General features: G+C 33.5%; 1 protein-coding gene across 6 annotated transcripts in view; it reads left to right on the forward strand.

The window, feature by feature from the left end:
- Positions 1 to 13,273, forward strand: part of LOC110033245 (glucosamine 6-phosphate N-acetyltransferase 1) — a 24,004-nt gene extending 10,731 nt beyond the window's left edge. Inside the window, exons 1-2 of one of the 6 annotated variants that reach the window (XR_002294922.1) lie at positions 12,567 to 12,600; positions 12,683 to 13,273. The gene's annotated coding sequence lies outside the window, so the exon portion shown is untranslated. The other 5 variants (XM_020737164.1, XM_020737163.1, XM_020737165.1 and 2 more) reach the window with 5 other exon arrangements.
- The last annotated feature ends 3,361 nt before the right edge of the window (positions 13,274 to 16,634 follow it).

The raw sequence follows: 16,634 nt of genomic DNA on the forward strand, positions 1-16,634 counted from the left end.
GAAGACCAAGACCTCACTAAAAATGAGGTCAACATCGTCTCGACAAGACAACCCAATTATACTAAAATTGGTTCGATTTGATTCCATTAAGCTTAAATTAAACTATTAAGCCTAAATTAAACCATTAAAGCATTTTTATAAGGTTTGGATCGTCAATTGTCTGTTCAAATGAGCTCCAAATTTGACAGACATATTCAAATTGAGCACCTCGAAAAGAGTAATCTAATGAGCCCAACCTCGCTTAATTATGAGGTTATTTAGGCCTCCAAATCATTAATAAAACCCCTATTATTAAAGGAGGTCATCATGGGTTGTCCGATCAGAGGGTTGGGGAGGTTATTCACCAAAGAACGAAAATGTCGTTCCTCTCCCTCAATGACTATAAAGAGACCTCCACTTTTCACTTGATAGGTGGGTAGGGATGAGTTAAATTCCAGTGTTATTCTAGCCTGAAGACCCGACAATAACTTTCTGCCTTTGTAGTCACTGACCACCGTGACCGCTAACCACTGTGAGCACCACCCTTCAGCCGCCGTCAACCACTGTTGGTCAACCTTGTCGCCGTCGGCGACCCGTGCTTGCTAACGACGTATCCTAAATATAGTTGTAATGTTGAATGTCGTATAAAAGACCTGGTGAAAAATCTCGGCCACCGTAGCCGTCGACCATTATTGACCACCTCCCTTCGGCTGTGTTCGACTACCACCGACCACTTCTGCTTGCTGACATCTGCATTCTCTGCTTGCTCACATCGTTTCTAAAATATGAACGTAACATATAACACTTTATTTGAGATTCAACGTAAACTTTTGGTGCTTACCGCTTACGACCGCCATATTCAAAATAAGACTATTCTTTCCAGACTCGTGAAGTTTTCTCTACATTACTGACAAGTGTTGTATCAGCTGTAAAATTATAACCTTGCACTCCCAGTTGTGAGAAAATGGTATATCTTTGTACTACACTTATGACAGACTACTTTGACTAGGCTTGGTCTCGTAATTTTTTTCCTTTTCTGGATTTTTTCTCATAAAAAATTATGGTGTCTTCTCCTGTTACTCTTTTTTTATTTGTGTGTTGTATCTTCGTACAACGTTATAATATTAAATTATCACTCTACCTCCACGAATCTTCCAACACACAATACTTATAATGACTATTTAAGTTTGAAAATTTTACCTCATATTCTAAAATTAGGAAAACTGATTGGATGATACCAAGTAAATTTACAAATGATTTGAGATTTGTTATTCAGATTTAAGCAAAATTATATGAACTTTTCTTTTATTGATTGGATGATACGAAGTAAATTTACAATTGATTGTAGATTTGATATTCAAATTTAACCAGAATTGTACTAACCTTTTATATTAGATGATGTGTTTCACCGAGGTATGAAAGCTAAAAAACATCTAAAAAAGAATGAAAATTTTGAATAGATCTCTTATGGACCACTAGATTTAGTGTTGCTACACCTATACTATCTTTGCAATTCAAGAACGCATTAAATCCACAATAAAATAAATAATCCAATACTTGTTTGATATAATAAATTATAATAATTATTTTTAGGAATGTCCTAAAATAATCTATTGAATTATTATGTCCTAAGAAAATAAAGGATATTAGAGATAGAAAAGACTGTTGGGATATCATTGTCTCTCGCCTTGGATCTAGAATGTTGTGTACACTAGCAATGCGCTTCACGATAAAGAGGACAACTTAACTTCTGAAATGACTTTCAAGAGTCAAGATTGATTTAAATAAACTTTTTTTTTTTTACTTATAAGAGAAAAAATTCATGTACAATAATAATAAATAATAAGTGTGTGCAAAGGAAAATAACTAATATCTTATTTTATTTATGAAGTCCATAACAATGGCACAACAGAGATTCAAAATCAGTAACTAATAGAAAAAATAATTGAAAGAAACTATATTAGTGAACCTTTCGAAACCTAACAGAAACACAAAAGTTAAATACTTGATGTAATATTGGTCTACCTCCATGGTGATGGTCCTTGCTTGAATTTACTATAAGAAATGTTTTACGACTAGCAAGTTTGATGACTTAAACCTAACAAGCAACTACTATTTATTAAAAAATGATTGAGAAGGCTTTGGGATATACATCATGATTGATAAAGTTGCATCATATAATATATAATAATAGCTACTCAAAATCATTATTGTATCATTAGGAATTAAAGTTTCATTCCATCGGTGAAAGGCTGTCATGTTGTTAGATATTCTACAATGACAATATGTTCATGATCATTTATATGATAAATTTCAATCAATGCACTTTTATCCACTCACCCAACCCCACACACACACAAACACAACACATTGATTTATTTATATACGTGAAAGTTCAATAATTTTTTTCTGTGGGCCCATCGACTTTGCTAGTAGATATCGAAAGAGGTTTTATCGACATTCATATCATTTTAACAAGCATAGATATTAACGCGTAGGGAGTCACCGATGCTCTTCCCCCCCCACCCCCCCAAAAAAAAAAAACAAAACGGATTTGACATGTATGTTCTATCAATATGACTATTGCTATTTTCATAATAAAACATGATTTATAGAAATATAATTCATTACATTCAATCGAAATTATGTGCATGAAAAAATAAATTTTGTTATTACAAGAATCAATTCAAATATACAGGAATTCAACCTTAAAGAGATCTGTAGACATAATTAAATTATGAAAAATGTGTCAAAATGGTCCCCTGATTCTTTGCAGGAGCCATTTTAATCTTAGAGTTGTTAGTTTAGTCCTTGGATTTTATTAATATGGGTTGAACTATTGCCCAATGAATATTATTTTAGCCTCCATTAAATTAGTATGAGAACTAGTTTATCACTTTATAAATGTTGGGACTAAAATGACTCGATGTAAATAGTCAGAGGACTATTTTGGGACTCTATTCAATAAATTACTGAATAGTAAATGCATGACTTATAACCTATACATTTTTTGGAACCTAATACATCTGCTAAGGAGAATGCTTCTAACGAAGAAATGTACATTTTTCTCTTAATAAATAACATTTACTTATAAATGATATGAAATTCTAAATTTATTTGAAATCTAATCCATTACATCAGGTGAAAAGATAAACTCAAAGGTTTTAACATGTCAAGAATCCTAAATCAATAGTACAGATATAAATATAAGCATTCAAAATTTATAGTTAACTAAGATTATTCTAAGATAAAACCGACATTAAACTTATTTGCATACGCTATTCTGAACTTTATCAAAATTAAGCCTAAATCTAAAATTAACAATAGTGAAAAATTTATAAAAATCTTTATATGAGAAAAATAATGGCCGAAAAAACATGGGTGCCTACAAGAAGAGGAGGGCACTTGCTTTGAGTTGCTGTGATCAAAAAGAAAATTTGAAGCTGGCCGCTTGGTTTGGTCGTTAAGGGAAAGGCATTTTGATTTTTATATAAATGGAGGTTCTCATGCCAGCTTCATGATAGTAAGTACCCAAGAAAGCGTCATGAGGTTGAAGATCTAAGAAGATGATCTCCAAGTAGAATTTCATCAAGTGTATTTCATTGTCTGGTGTAACCTTTGAAGTTTTTTATTTTTTATTTTTTATTTTTCCATTTGCATTTTGATTCTTATACAAGTGGAGGTTCTCATGCCAGCTTCATGATAGCAAGGATCCAAGAAAGCGTCATGAGGATTGAAGATCTAAGAAGATGATCTGCAATTAGAATTTCATCAAGTGTTATTTCATTGTCTGGTTTAACCTTTGAAGGATTTTTTTTTTTTAAATTTTTCCATTTGCTTTTTGAAAGACTTGTTATATCTTGTTTCCTTTAAAATTAATGAAATTTACCACTTGCACCTCTTATAAGTTGTTCTTGCTCATAATTAACCTATATTAATAATAACTCCAAATGATTGTATGTTTTAAAGATTTTTTGTGGTTGCTACTGAGAATAATTTTGGTTTTGCTCGAGAACAAATTGTGTCAATTTCTGTCCAAGTCATTATCTGAGAAGGCTTTTCATCTCTACTGAAGAGGGTTTCTATCTATTTGAGATTTATGTGTCACAGTAACTTGCTTTTTTAATTGCTTGGGCGATTTATTTTCTATTAGGATTACATCAGTAGTGATCATGATTTAGTCTAGGATATTTCGAGATTCACATAATCAATATGATTTGATATGTATTTAATGCTTTGTCCTTTGCTGCTGGTGTTCTTAGTGTTATCATGTACATGGTTTGCATAAAACACACACCTTTACTTGATTCTTAAACTCTGTTTTGTCTGGCCCTTCTATTTGTCGTGCTAGGGTTTCTTTTTTCTTCATTCTCTATGAAGATGTTCATATAGAAGCTATCTCGTAAAGTGCATATTTAGAATACCATTTTTATGTCTTTTAAGTCATTATGTTGGTTTGATCTTCCCAATTAGTTCAACAAACACTTAAGGTTTATTATTGGTTAAATAAGAGTTTAATGTGCTGGATGAGTTCACTCCCAGATTTTCAAAAAGTGGTGAGAGACAGATTTTCAAAAAGTGGTGAGAGACCAAACATCTATTACACCTCAAATTTCTCGAACATTTTTGCCATAATGTGAGGAGTGAAATGGTTATTTGATTAGTATGGTTTGCATGTTATGCATAGCAATTTCTGTATCTTTTGAAGAATAAGATTTCTTAAAGAAATTTTCTTTTTCTTGGTTTGACCATCTCTACTATTTTGTATAACAGGATTGCCCTCTTTTAACAAAGATTGAAAAATAACAGTGCTTTTGTAAAATCTGAGAATGGATAGAAGTTCCTGGGTACTCTTGATTTTGCTACTTATAGAGACAGTTGGGCTCTCAGGCCAATATAGTGATAAGGTGAATATATTTTCCATCTAGGGAAGGTATGAAAGAAATTCTAGAATTAAAAGATGTGTTGATCTCCACCTTGCTCTTTGAAACATTATATGAGAGGAAAATTGAACTAAAAGACCAGCTGAACTCTTACCAAAGCTTCTTCTAAGAAAATAGTATACAAGTCCTTTGCTACTGTTGAAAAAGGTATATATTAAGTTATTTATGGAAGACAAGTTGGCAAAGAGATTACTGAGAACACTTCTGATCAACCGCGAGTATGGAGGACTTTGACAAGAGATCCCCTTTCCCATCCACAAAATTTATGAACTTAAAAATATACTTCCATTGAGTAACAACTGAAGGACGTGCTTGACACGAATGGGAAGCTGATGAAGTTAGTTAATAAAAAAGATAACATCATACTCAGACTAACTTGCATTTCTGCCTAGTTAGAAATCAAGAGTTGGAATGTATGAATAACTTTTCCAAGTAGAAATTAAAGTTGCTCGAGGTTTTACATTATTAATCTAAGAAATCTAATACTGATAAAGATAGAAAACTGAGAGCTCTGGAACTTAAATGTTTTTCACTAGCCATGTAGTTGTTTCAAAATGCTAAGCAGTTAGAATACTTCCAATCAAGTTTTGTCTATCCAACGAGTCGAGAAAACTATTGAAGATTATAAGTATTATATTGAGTTTATATAAGACTCTGTCAGTACCAAAGACGAGTGAGTTCAATTCTTTGAGAGATTTACTTCAGAGAGAAGCCCCTGATTTATTCAATTAAATTACTTTTGGATATTGCACGGTAGAGGACGATAAGAGAAGCAAAAAACGAAAGAATTTTAATTGAAATTTATAACATTATTTGAAATTGAGGAAATGCTTTACTCTTATGTTTTTTATCCCTCTTTGTATGTAATATAGTTGTTAGGAAGTATATATCAACTGATATCACTGTTTCATATCCATAATCTAAAGAAAATGGACTTCCACATGTAATGGTGGATTGAGTAGTTCTTTAGGTGATGGGAATAGAATGCAACTCATCTACTTGAGTTCCTTATTTATAACATGCGGACATCTTTAAATTGACTCTTTTCCTAAAATTTCATTACTTTTTACTTGAAAATTGAGGATCATTATCAGTGACAATTGCTAGACAAAAACCAAAATTTATGAATATTTCAAACCGCAGAATGTTGATTATTGCTTAAGTGGCTGGTTCAACAAGTGGAATAACTTCAACGTAGTTAATGAAATGATTCACTAAAATATGTATGAATCGTTTCTAAGGAGATGTCATAGGAAAGGACTAATAAATTCATTCCCCATATGATGAATGGCCATGGTGAAATGATGGGATGTAATTATTTGTTCCAAAACCCTACCAGGAATTTGAATACTTTTACATCTAGCAAAATTTGTAGCACCACTTCTAGTGTAGAAAAATAGTTCTATTGTCTAGTTTATCTTTCAAGCAAGATTCACAAGCTTAGGTTTCCCTTCCACGATGGGTGCACTCAACACCTCCAATCACAGCAAAGAACTTGAGACACGTGGATTGAGGTCTTTTATGGGTTAGTTTTTTTCTCTATGGCCCTAGGATTACAATCCGCGTTCTTTTCTTTATGATTGCCTACTCATTTTTTTAATCATTTTTATGATTTATTTCTATTTTGTAATGCCTTTTGAAGATGTATATTCCTCCTTCCTTGTACGAAAAAATAATAATAAATATTTTTTAGAAAATTTTTCATCGTTCTTTTTTCTAACCATTGTCTTTGTTTTTTGGTGCAACTCTAAATGACATCTCTTTTTTGTAAAGCAAAAATATCATATCGCGAAAATTATAGAATTACAATGAGAGCAATTAACTAGAATTGCCAAAGAAAAAGAAAAATTAAATTGGCAAGGAAAAAATAAAATGAAAGCCTAAGAAACTAAGGGTCCGTTTGGGGTGGCGGTGTGGCGGCGGCGCGACACCATAGTTTTGTCTGCTTGGGTAAACTGCGTTTTGACAGTTTTTTCAAAAAGCTGCCGCTGAAATATGCGTTTTCCCACCACTCCTGACAATGTGTCGTGGTAACTTTCTAGCTACGGTTTGGTTTTAAAAAAAAATTGTAATTGTCACCGCAGTTTTTTGAGCATCAGATTATTATTCAGCAGTTTCACAGCTGCTTTTTGGGATTCGTTTGGGGCGGAGGCGGCGATGCGACACCGTGCCATAGTTTTCTTTGTTTGGGTAAATTGCGTTTTGACAGCTTTTTCAAAATGTTGCCGCTGAAACTTGCATTTTCCCACTACTCCTGTCTAGGTGTGGTGGCAGCTTTGTAGCTGCGGTCTGACTTAAAAAAAAATTATAATTGCAACTACAACTTTTTCTGTATCATATTATTATTCAGCAGCGTCATAGCTTCTTTATAATAAGTTGCAGCTGCCCCAAATAGACCCTAAATCAATAAATACTTTTAAATTTCAGAATCACTCATTTAGTGAAGTTAGGGGAATGACTTTAAATTTTGTTTTATTTCCCACCTAGCTTAGTAAATAAAAACTGAAATCTTCTATCCACTAGCTACTTATGATCACAACTTGGAGGGGTTGGAGGATCTGTTTTAGGTAGTGGGCCTGGATCAACGAAAAGACATGGGGGTGAATAAGCAATAGGAAGTAGCAGGATCTTTGATACACACAAAAAAGGTCTGACATTATGATGCCAAGCTTGTTCTGATTGAAATAGTTTCAGGTTGATTGTAGGTTGGATTTGGTTTTGTTGTGGTGGCCGTGTTTGAAAATTTGAATTTCTAAATTTTGAATGAACATAGAGTCATTCAGACAAATTATGAAAAAATTGCAGGAAGAGCAATAAAATGAAAAGCATTCAAATTCAATTTTTTTGTCATTACATACAAGTAGAGGAGTTCATTTACCCTTTTTTTCTCAAATGACATCTAGCTCAACTAGCACACAAACCATTGAAATCTCAAGAAACGAGCAGCAACATTATCTACTTTTAAGGATTTGTGAAATATTGATCTTATTGAATATAGTGAGGATTGGTTAAAAAAGTATAGTTAAAGAAGAGGGAGTTATATCCATGTCGAAGTATTGGTGATTCCTTTGTAGACTTAAAATGGGGTAACTATTTTAGCACGCACATTGGAAAGCCACTGATATAGCAGGCTCATTGAGAGAACATCCTGGTGTAGTCAGTTTCTGAGGATAGTTTTATTATGATATGACAGGAATCTATGAGCTCAATAGAATGAGTGCCAACCAATTTTAAGTCTTACAAAAAGCTATGGATGATTTTCTTGTTAGAATGACCTATAGAAAATTTGCTAATAATAGAAAATTGAAGAGCCAAGGAAAGTTTTATTATAATATGACAGGAATATACGAGCTCAGCAGAAAGGGTTCCAACCAAATTTAAGTCTGCCAAAAAGCTATGGATAATTTTCATGTTGGTTGGCCTATAGAAAATTTAGCCAGATAATTTGGCCAGTTAAATGAACTACTCGTATGAGGCTGTATTGCATCTTGATTGAAGAATAAGAGAAAATAATTACTTGGTGGGGATGAATGAAATCTATCATTTAGCCCACCAATAACATCATCAAAAGAGTGTGGGAGTTGGCTAGGAGGTACATTTGGGGTATGCGGAGATGATCTGATAAGAGTTTCAAATGTGACTCTACAAAACATAAAAGAAGAGAGAAGAGGAGGAGCTTGTTGAAGAATTGGTGGCAAGGAGATTGATTCGAGTTGGAAAGTGGAACCATAGGAAGAGCATCAATTGGAAACGAAGGGAGGGAGGGAGGGAGCATGAAAACTAAGATGAGAGGTAAAATAGAAGTTTGTTATAAATGAGAAAAAAAGGAGAAAACCAAAAATTCTTATGTCTAGGAGGGAGGGAAAATGCATTCCTACTAGATTTGGAATGTTGCTTGACAAGGAAACCAATGCCATGAGGTGTCATCTAGAGAGTGAGTGCTCAACAACAAACACATGGTGTGTCGCTATAGTGCCATTCTTGATGTGTGATGGCGAGGCTTTGAAGCGAATAGTGATGAGCTGTAAGGCAAGAAACTATGTTGGGTCGGGTGATGCGACCTAGCGGGATGAGGGCTAGAAAGGTCCTTATGAACAAGGGCGTTGTGGGCGTGCTACGTGTGGATGACTGTGATTAGGGCTGAGAAGATCAAACACACAGAGAAACGTGACGCTCGACTCCCATAGCAGAATGTCATAAGGGGTGAACGACATTTATTCCTCTTTATATTCTAAAGAGAGTTTGTCTAGTTCTCTGGTAAAGGAGAATGTGGGTTGCTATATTTTGCCTAGAGATTTGCAATCTTTTTCTTAAAACGATGTAGTCAATTTAGAACTAGCATGTTTAAGGATCTCAACCTTTGCTTTCTTAAGATACCTTTTTAAAGTTGGGGCTTTCACTTCATCGGTACCCGACACATTGTTTATCATTAGCTGAGAGTTTTTAAACACCTTCAAATCTCTCACTTTAACTATAGTTGTGAGTTGAAGGCTAGGAAGGATTGTCCCATATTTCACTTAATTATTTGTTACCTTAAAGCAAATTTGAGTGTCAAGAGCAAAATGATCCTTTGAGGAGTCTTGAACTTTCAATTTTGTTGTTGTTGCTATTCTCTCATGACACTCAATTAATGTTCATGAACAAATAGTTCTTTTTTTTCAAACTTCAATTTGATCTTCGATTTGGACGATAACTACGATGATGGTGGCAAAGGAACAATGTTACTTCAGTAGTGATAGAGATCGTAGGGTAGTGGGAGGCTTTTGGAGTTGCAATCAAACGTAATGGGGTCCACGGATGAGTATTGATGTGAACATGAATACAACGACACGCGAGGGGGCAAACGAGCGCATGCGCGACCATGGGGGCAAGCATGTGCGGTTGCATGTCCGAGAGAGCGCCAATGTGGCGACAAGTGCACGGGGGTAGTGGTGTGGCGACAGAAGCACGACTAAGGGCAAACGAAGTAGTAGCGCAACAGGGGGGTGCGAGGGTCAGAGCATTGGCTCAGGTTAAGTCAGGTTGGTTTGTGACATTATCAGCGAACGATTGTGTCGGTTGGCTGAGGCGGTCAGGTTGCGATGCTATCGGCGAAAGATTTTGTGGGACAGGACGGGCTGGGAACGGTTGTGTGAAACATTTGTGTGCTTCTGCGCTCTGCTGCTTGCCCACGTCTCCTCCACAGATCGACTTCCCTTTTAACTTGTTGTTGCCTCTTCTCTTGGTTGTTGTTGCTTCATCTTCTGGGCTGTTGTTGCTTCATCTTCTGGGCTGGTGTTGCCCCATCTCCTAGGCGGTTGTTGCCTAACATCTGAGTCCCTTTTAGCTCGTAGTTGTCTCACCTTCTAGGCTGTTTTTGCTTGAAATTTAATTTTAAATGTTGTTTTTGGTATGTATTCGATTTCATAATTATTGAAAACAATGGCTACTTCATGAGTCGTCAGAGAGTTCTGGTTTTCAAAGCACTTGTTAGAGATGTGTATTAATTACTATTTAATTTGAAGAGATTGAAACTAAAGTTTTTAAGTTTCTTGAAATCTGCGGGCTTAAAAAATTCGTGCCCATCTAAAAGTGATTGTTATTTTGGGTTAAATATTCAAACAATAGATTGGACCAGAGAGTTTTGGTTTTCAAAGCACTTGTTAGAGAGGTGTATTAATTACTATTTAATTTGAAGAGATTGAAACTAAAGCTTTTAAGTTTCTTGAAATCTGCGGGCTAAAAAAATTCGTGCCCATCTAAAAGTGATTGTTATTTCGGGCTAAATATTCAAAAAATAGATTGGATTTATGATAACATAATATCCAGAGTTTATGCCATTCTTTTACATGGATTTTATGATCTAATTTCAGGGTCTTTATCGGCGTAATCCCTTATTGTTGATTATTTCTCATGATTATAGGAGATAACTTTTGATTTGTGAAATCATTAAGTTGGCATGAGCTCTATTTTTGTATTGAAAATTTTATCACTATAGCTTAAAGTAGATGGTGAGGGAATGATAATGGACTTAATCAAATCCCATGGTTTCATAATCCTAAGTCGCAGAACCTAATCTACTTAGATGAATCAATTAACTCATTTAATTGAAAAACTCTTATCAATAGCATAGGTTGTGTAACTTGCCTTCCAAGAGAACTATGTTGCTTTACTGACCTGTGGTAGATTTTGTTTAGTGGATAAATTTAAGTTGATTCTTACTAATAGAGAGCCTCATGCCCAATTAAATAAACTCTATAATTCACCTCTCAAGAGATTTAGTTCATTGGGGAACTCACCAACTTCGGTCAAAGAGCTTTGATATTGTCGTATATTTGTGTGTTGCTGACAAAATCGCGCAAGCATATGACGTATGCCACGTTCTTACTGGCATAAGATCTTTAAGAGCGGTCATAAATATATGCTTGGTATGATAAATTGCTCTTTGTGAGCCGAGATCTTGTTAAATTTATAAAATTTGATGAACTGGTGTTGAGGCATTATTGCTCATTAGTAAGAAGCCGCAAATTTTGTTTGAATTTTTTGAATTGTATAGTTTTTTTTTTCTTTCATATTTTTGTAAGTTCATCTGAATTTTACTGAAACTGGACTTCATTGAGCTATCTTGGATCTTGATCCGTTCATCAAAGCACTCACCTTGCTTTCCTTCCAGAATGCAGTGCAACAAAAAAGTAAACCTACAGTGTTTCTATGGAGGTAATGGGTGAAGTGAGTGGTGGAGATGTGTTAGATGATGTAAAAGCTAAGGCAGGTCGTGGGTGTAGCTATAACATTTGAGAGAGGAAGAAAAAGAATGAAAAACTTAATTAATTGTCGGGAAGATAATTAACAAACTTTGTTCCTCATTTAGTGATTAATTTGTGAAAATATATTTTGTCCATCCCAACACATGGTTGTTTGAGCATGGCAATGAAAAAATAAGCATTAATACAAGCCAAACCTTGTTCATAATCACCAAATTAATTAGGATTTTCTTTTATTGTGTCTTCTGAATTCTTAAATTTTTGGACTCATTTTAGTTTTGCTGAGTACCATTTCTTGCCTTCCCATTCTTGAATATATAAATTTACTGCCTAAATGCCTACACATTTTGCCTCTGGCTTTAGGAAACTGAAGGAAATGAAATGAATTACAAATAATTACTGGTGGATTATGAATTAACAACCATCAAATTAAGATTTTCTATTTTTTCTTTTTTAATTTCTTTTTTACTCATTGCCAGCATCCAATTAAAGTTCTTAATTGCATAGGAGTACAAGTGGTGAATAAGACTACTCATGACGAGCAATAGAAACCATGGTCAGGATTTTCCTTTTTTATAATGTCAAATCTCTTAAAATATATGACGACCTCTCAAAGTAGCAACATCAGCATGCGGCCATTGTGTTGTCACCATGGCTTTACTTGTCGTTCTTTATATATTTTCATGTACTGAAAGCATGCATTTTTCCCTCTTCAAAATAAATGAAAAGAAGGGGGCATTTACATAAAATGATACATAACACCCAATTCCTATGTATTTACATATCTAACACCTAAACTTTACGTTTTTTTTACATTTATACCACCATTTCAACTTTCAAAAAGTGAAATGCACCGTTTCATGCATAGGTCAGGCGGCATGTCTGTAAAAATTGAAGTTTAGTTGTTGGATATGTAAATACATCGGAATCAAGAGGTATGTATGTAAATCTTCCAAAATAATAAAATAAAAAGCCATCACTTTCCATTTCTTTAACTTTTATACTGCGATAGTGTAGGCAGGCAAGGTATATTGGTCCATTTTTTTTTTTTCAATCCAAGTTATCGGCTCTGGTGGTGATGTTGCAGTGGATGCCACCGCTCCTCCAGTTGGAAACAACTAATGCCTGCAATTCTTCTATCCACCCAAAGGCAGGTTCATTCTATCTACCTTTAATTATTTCCTTTATTTTGCACGTTTTATATACATTGTTGGATGATATTATGCATTCACTGAAATTTAAAGGATAAAGACTGTTCACCACTGAGTGTATCACTCTGCATTGTACCTCTCAGGCCTTTCACAGCACTAACCTTTACAGTAAAGGATATGGTCTTTATTAATCCTCTTTTAAGTCTGGCTTTAATAGCTAAGTAGCAGAGTTCCACGGCATGTTAATGCGTTTATTAGTTCATCTTTTCACATTATATTCCTCCTTTTCCCCTCACTTTCTTCTTTTAGAATACATTATTAATTTAAGCTGATATCTTGACCCAAATTCTCGCGTACATTAATCCTATAGAGCATTTAAAACAACCCTCAACTCGGCCTGATAATATGATAGTTGAGTGAAATAGAAGTAGTTGTGCTCGAATGCGTGGTATATTGGCTGGCAATAAAGTGAAGAATCTCCATGTATTGTATTGGAGCATTCACTTTGTCCTAATAAAAAAAAAGAGAAAAATTTACATGTATACATAACATAATTATTATGTATTTGTATATTTCATCCCTTAACTTTCATATTTACATAGCCTTTTGTTGCTTTAAACCTGTGCTTAAAAATAAATATTTTATTTTAAAAAAGTGACTGGATTTATTTTTTATATGATATTAAATATTTGATATTATGTGTGAAAATGAAAATTTAGATGTGAGATTTGTATATACCTAAGAATAGGTGGGTGCTCTGTAGTTAAATATCTCCAAAAAAAAAAATAAAAAAATTTAAAAAAAAAAATTGCACTGTCTAGCCTTGTACGGAACTTTGTGACTATTGTCTCATGTGGTCTCATGTGGCTGTCAATTTATGTCCACTCTATTCATTTTCTATCAAATTGTTTTCTTTCAACCTCAATTGCTTTCTTTTTGGAAATTGTGTGCCGAAGCCCCTATTCTTGGAGAAAATATTGCGTCCGAGAGTCCTGACGTAACTCGCGTCCAGACAACTGACGTGATACAATGGAAGTCCAAACTCCCGCTCCGCCCCGCTGTATCACGTCCTGACATCCGTTGTCCGGACGTAATATTTTTTTTCTCTATTCTTGAGACCGAGGTTTGGGCACTAATTAGGAAGAAATATTATTTAAGTACATATTTGATAGTATTATAAAATTATTTTCATGATATTCACGACAATATCATCATAATATCACCAATTCAAATATACAATATCTGTACATAATATTTCCTCGCTAATTAGAGATATTTGAAGCATTAAACTTTTGACTTGTAAAACTTTTTCAAGCTGACCTTTTGATGGAGTGATCACAATTCAATACAGCGCGCTTTAGTTTTAATTGATTTAGCAGCTCTTTGGAATCTTAAGAGGTGGAGGCGGGTATTTAGATTCCGGTAGTCGTGCGAGATTGCATGCCAAAGCTTTTTTTAATCCTAGTCTGCTTTCAGAGAATATTCAAGGCTATAAAGTTCTATCATCTTCTAGCTTAAGAATACATTTATTATATTCTTTGTTGCTTGTGCCTTTTGCTGATCCTGCGGGTACAGTGGCTTTTTTTATTTCTCAACTTGCTGCGAATTGTGTTTTTTTAAGGCTCGAAAAGATTTTTTTTATTTATTTATTTATGAAAGGAATGTTTACAAACATACCACTCAAATCCTGTGTATTTACATATCTAACACCTAAATTTGATGTGAAAGATTTGGTTGGCAGAAATATGAAAACTAAAGTTTAGGCGTTAGATATGTAAGTACATGGCAATTGGGTGGTATGTATGTAAATGCTCCTAATTTTTATTATAAGAAATAGCTGAGTTGTAATTAGCTTATTCAAATAATTGTTTTATACAATGTTGGCTTGAATTAATAAATATATAAAATAAAATATATTTAAACATTTAATATTTTACAATAGGACGCTTAACTATTAAAAATAAAAATAAAAATGTTCTTCAATTTTTTTTTTTAGTTGAAGGATATTAATTAATCACACGTGTGAGTAATGCTCAATTTAAAAATGATTCTGAATTTATATTAAACCATCAATTTGATCGATATATATGTTTTTTGTTCAAATTAAAATTATTTTAAAATATAGTTTATAAGTCGGAAAAATACAATTTAGGTCATGAATAATTTTTAAAAATAATCAAATTTATATTTAGCAAATTTAAAATTAAATTTAATTAATTTGAGAAAAAAATTCTCATAAAAATTTCTATTAGAAGATTATAATCAAAATCTATTTCCTGTAAAACAAATAGATATAAAAATCTATGCATGAACATGTGTAATTCACTTTTAAGAAATAGCAAGTGTTTTAGTTTTGATGTGAAATTAAAGAATTGAGCATTGTTTGTGTAAATATGAAAGTTTAGGTTTGAGATATGTAAAAACATAAGAATTATGTGATATGCATGTAAATGCCTATATAGGTCACATATAAGCATTTACTAAGCATTTCAATTGCTAGTGCACATGGGACTGCATTTGACCTAAAAAATAAAAAGTAGCATTGCCATGGGTATGAATGGAGTATAAATTAAATATAATGGGCTGACGAATCATAGTCTGATTAGATCATAATAAAGTTAATAAGGTGCAACTTGGCATGCATGATCAATATTAAAATTTTGAGAGAGAAAAAGAGAGAAGGGGAGAGATTTACTTTTATGTTTTATATGCAATTGGTGCAAGGTGAGGGGAGACATTTGACAATTCACAATAAAAGTATGGGGGCATTTACATACATAACAATCAATTCTAATATATTTACATATCTCACATCTCTTTCATATTTATGGAAAATATTTGCGTACGTAAGAAGTACGCAGAGCTGCGTACGTCGGTACGTCGGGAGGTTATTCAGGTTATTCAGATGTTATAAGAGGATTATATCCGTGTTATACCCCCCTTTAACCTCCTTGTAACCTACCTGTAACCTAAAAATAAGTTCCGCGCTTCTGTAGTTTCGGTAGTTATATGTAAGTTACAGGGAGGTTGCAGGAGGGTATAACGCAGATATAACTCATCTGTACCCTCTGAATAACCTCCGACGTACGCAGCGCTGCGTACGTCTCACGTACGCAAATATTTTCCCATATTTACACACATAGCATTCAAATCTATAATATAACATTAAAAACAATACCATTATCATTTTTAAATGTGAAATACAATTTTTCATGCAAAGAATTAAATATGAAAGCTTGGGTGTGTAAATAGATAAGATTATATGCCTGATATGTAAATTCCCTGAAAGTATTCACTAATTATTAAATTTTGGCCCAGCTGCTTTTCCTGCGTTGCATTCGAGTCGAGAGAAGCGGGGACCATCACGCGCTCCTATGGAGATCTGCGGGTAAATTCTTACCCATAAAAAGTCTTGCCACACAGATGCCTGTCACGCCTGTGCGGAGATGTGGACACCACTATTCTATTTCAGGATTCTGCAAGGATTTTCCTACTTGTAAATCTTTTATTTTTTCCTTTTGTTTTTCTTATTTGAGATTTAATGATAATTAAATTTGAAATTAGGATTTTACATACATACCATTTAATTCTTATGAATTTACACACATAACACCTACATTTCAATTTAGATATATAGTGATATTTTTATATGATATAAAAGATTTAGGTGATATAAATATAAAAAAAAGTAGAGTTTATGTGTTAGATATGTAAATACATAAGAATTGGTGATTTTTATATCAATTCCAATTCAATTTAGAAATTTTGCATATTCATAAATTTAATTATAAATTCCTTAATAAATTAAAAATTATATA

The sequence above is a fragment of the Phalaenopsis equestris genome, unplaced genomic scaffold (genome assembly GCF_001263595.1).
Source record: "Phalaenopsis equestris unplaced genomic scaffold, ASM126359v1 Scaffold001116, whole genome shotgun sequence".
NCBI classification, from domain to species: domain Eukaryota; kingdom Viridiplantae; phylum Streptophyta; class Magnoliopsida; order Asparagales; family Orchidaceae; genus Phalaenopsis; species Phalaenopsis equestris.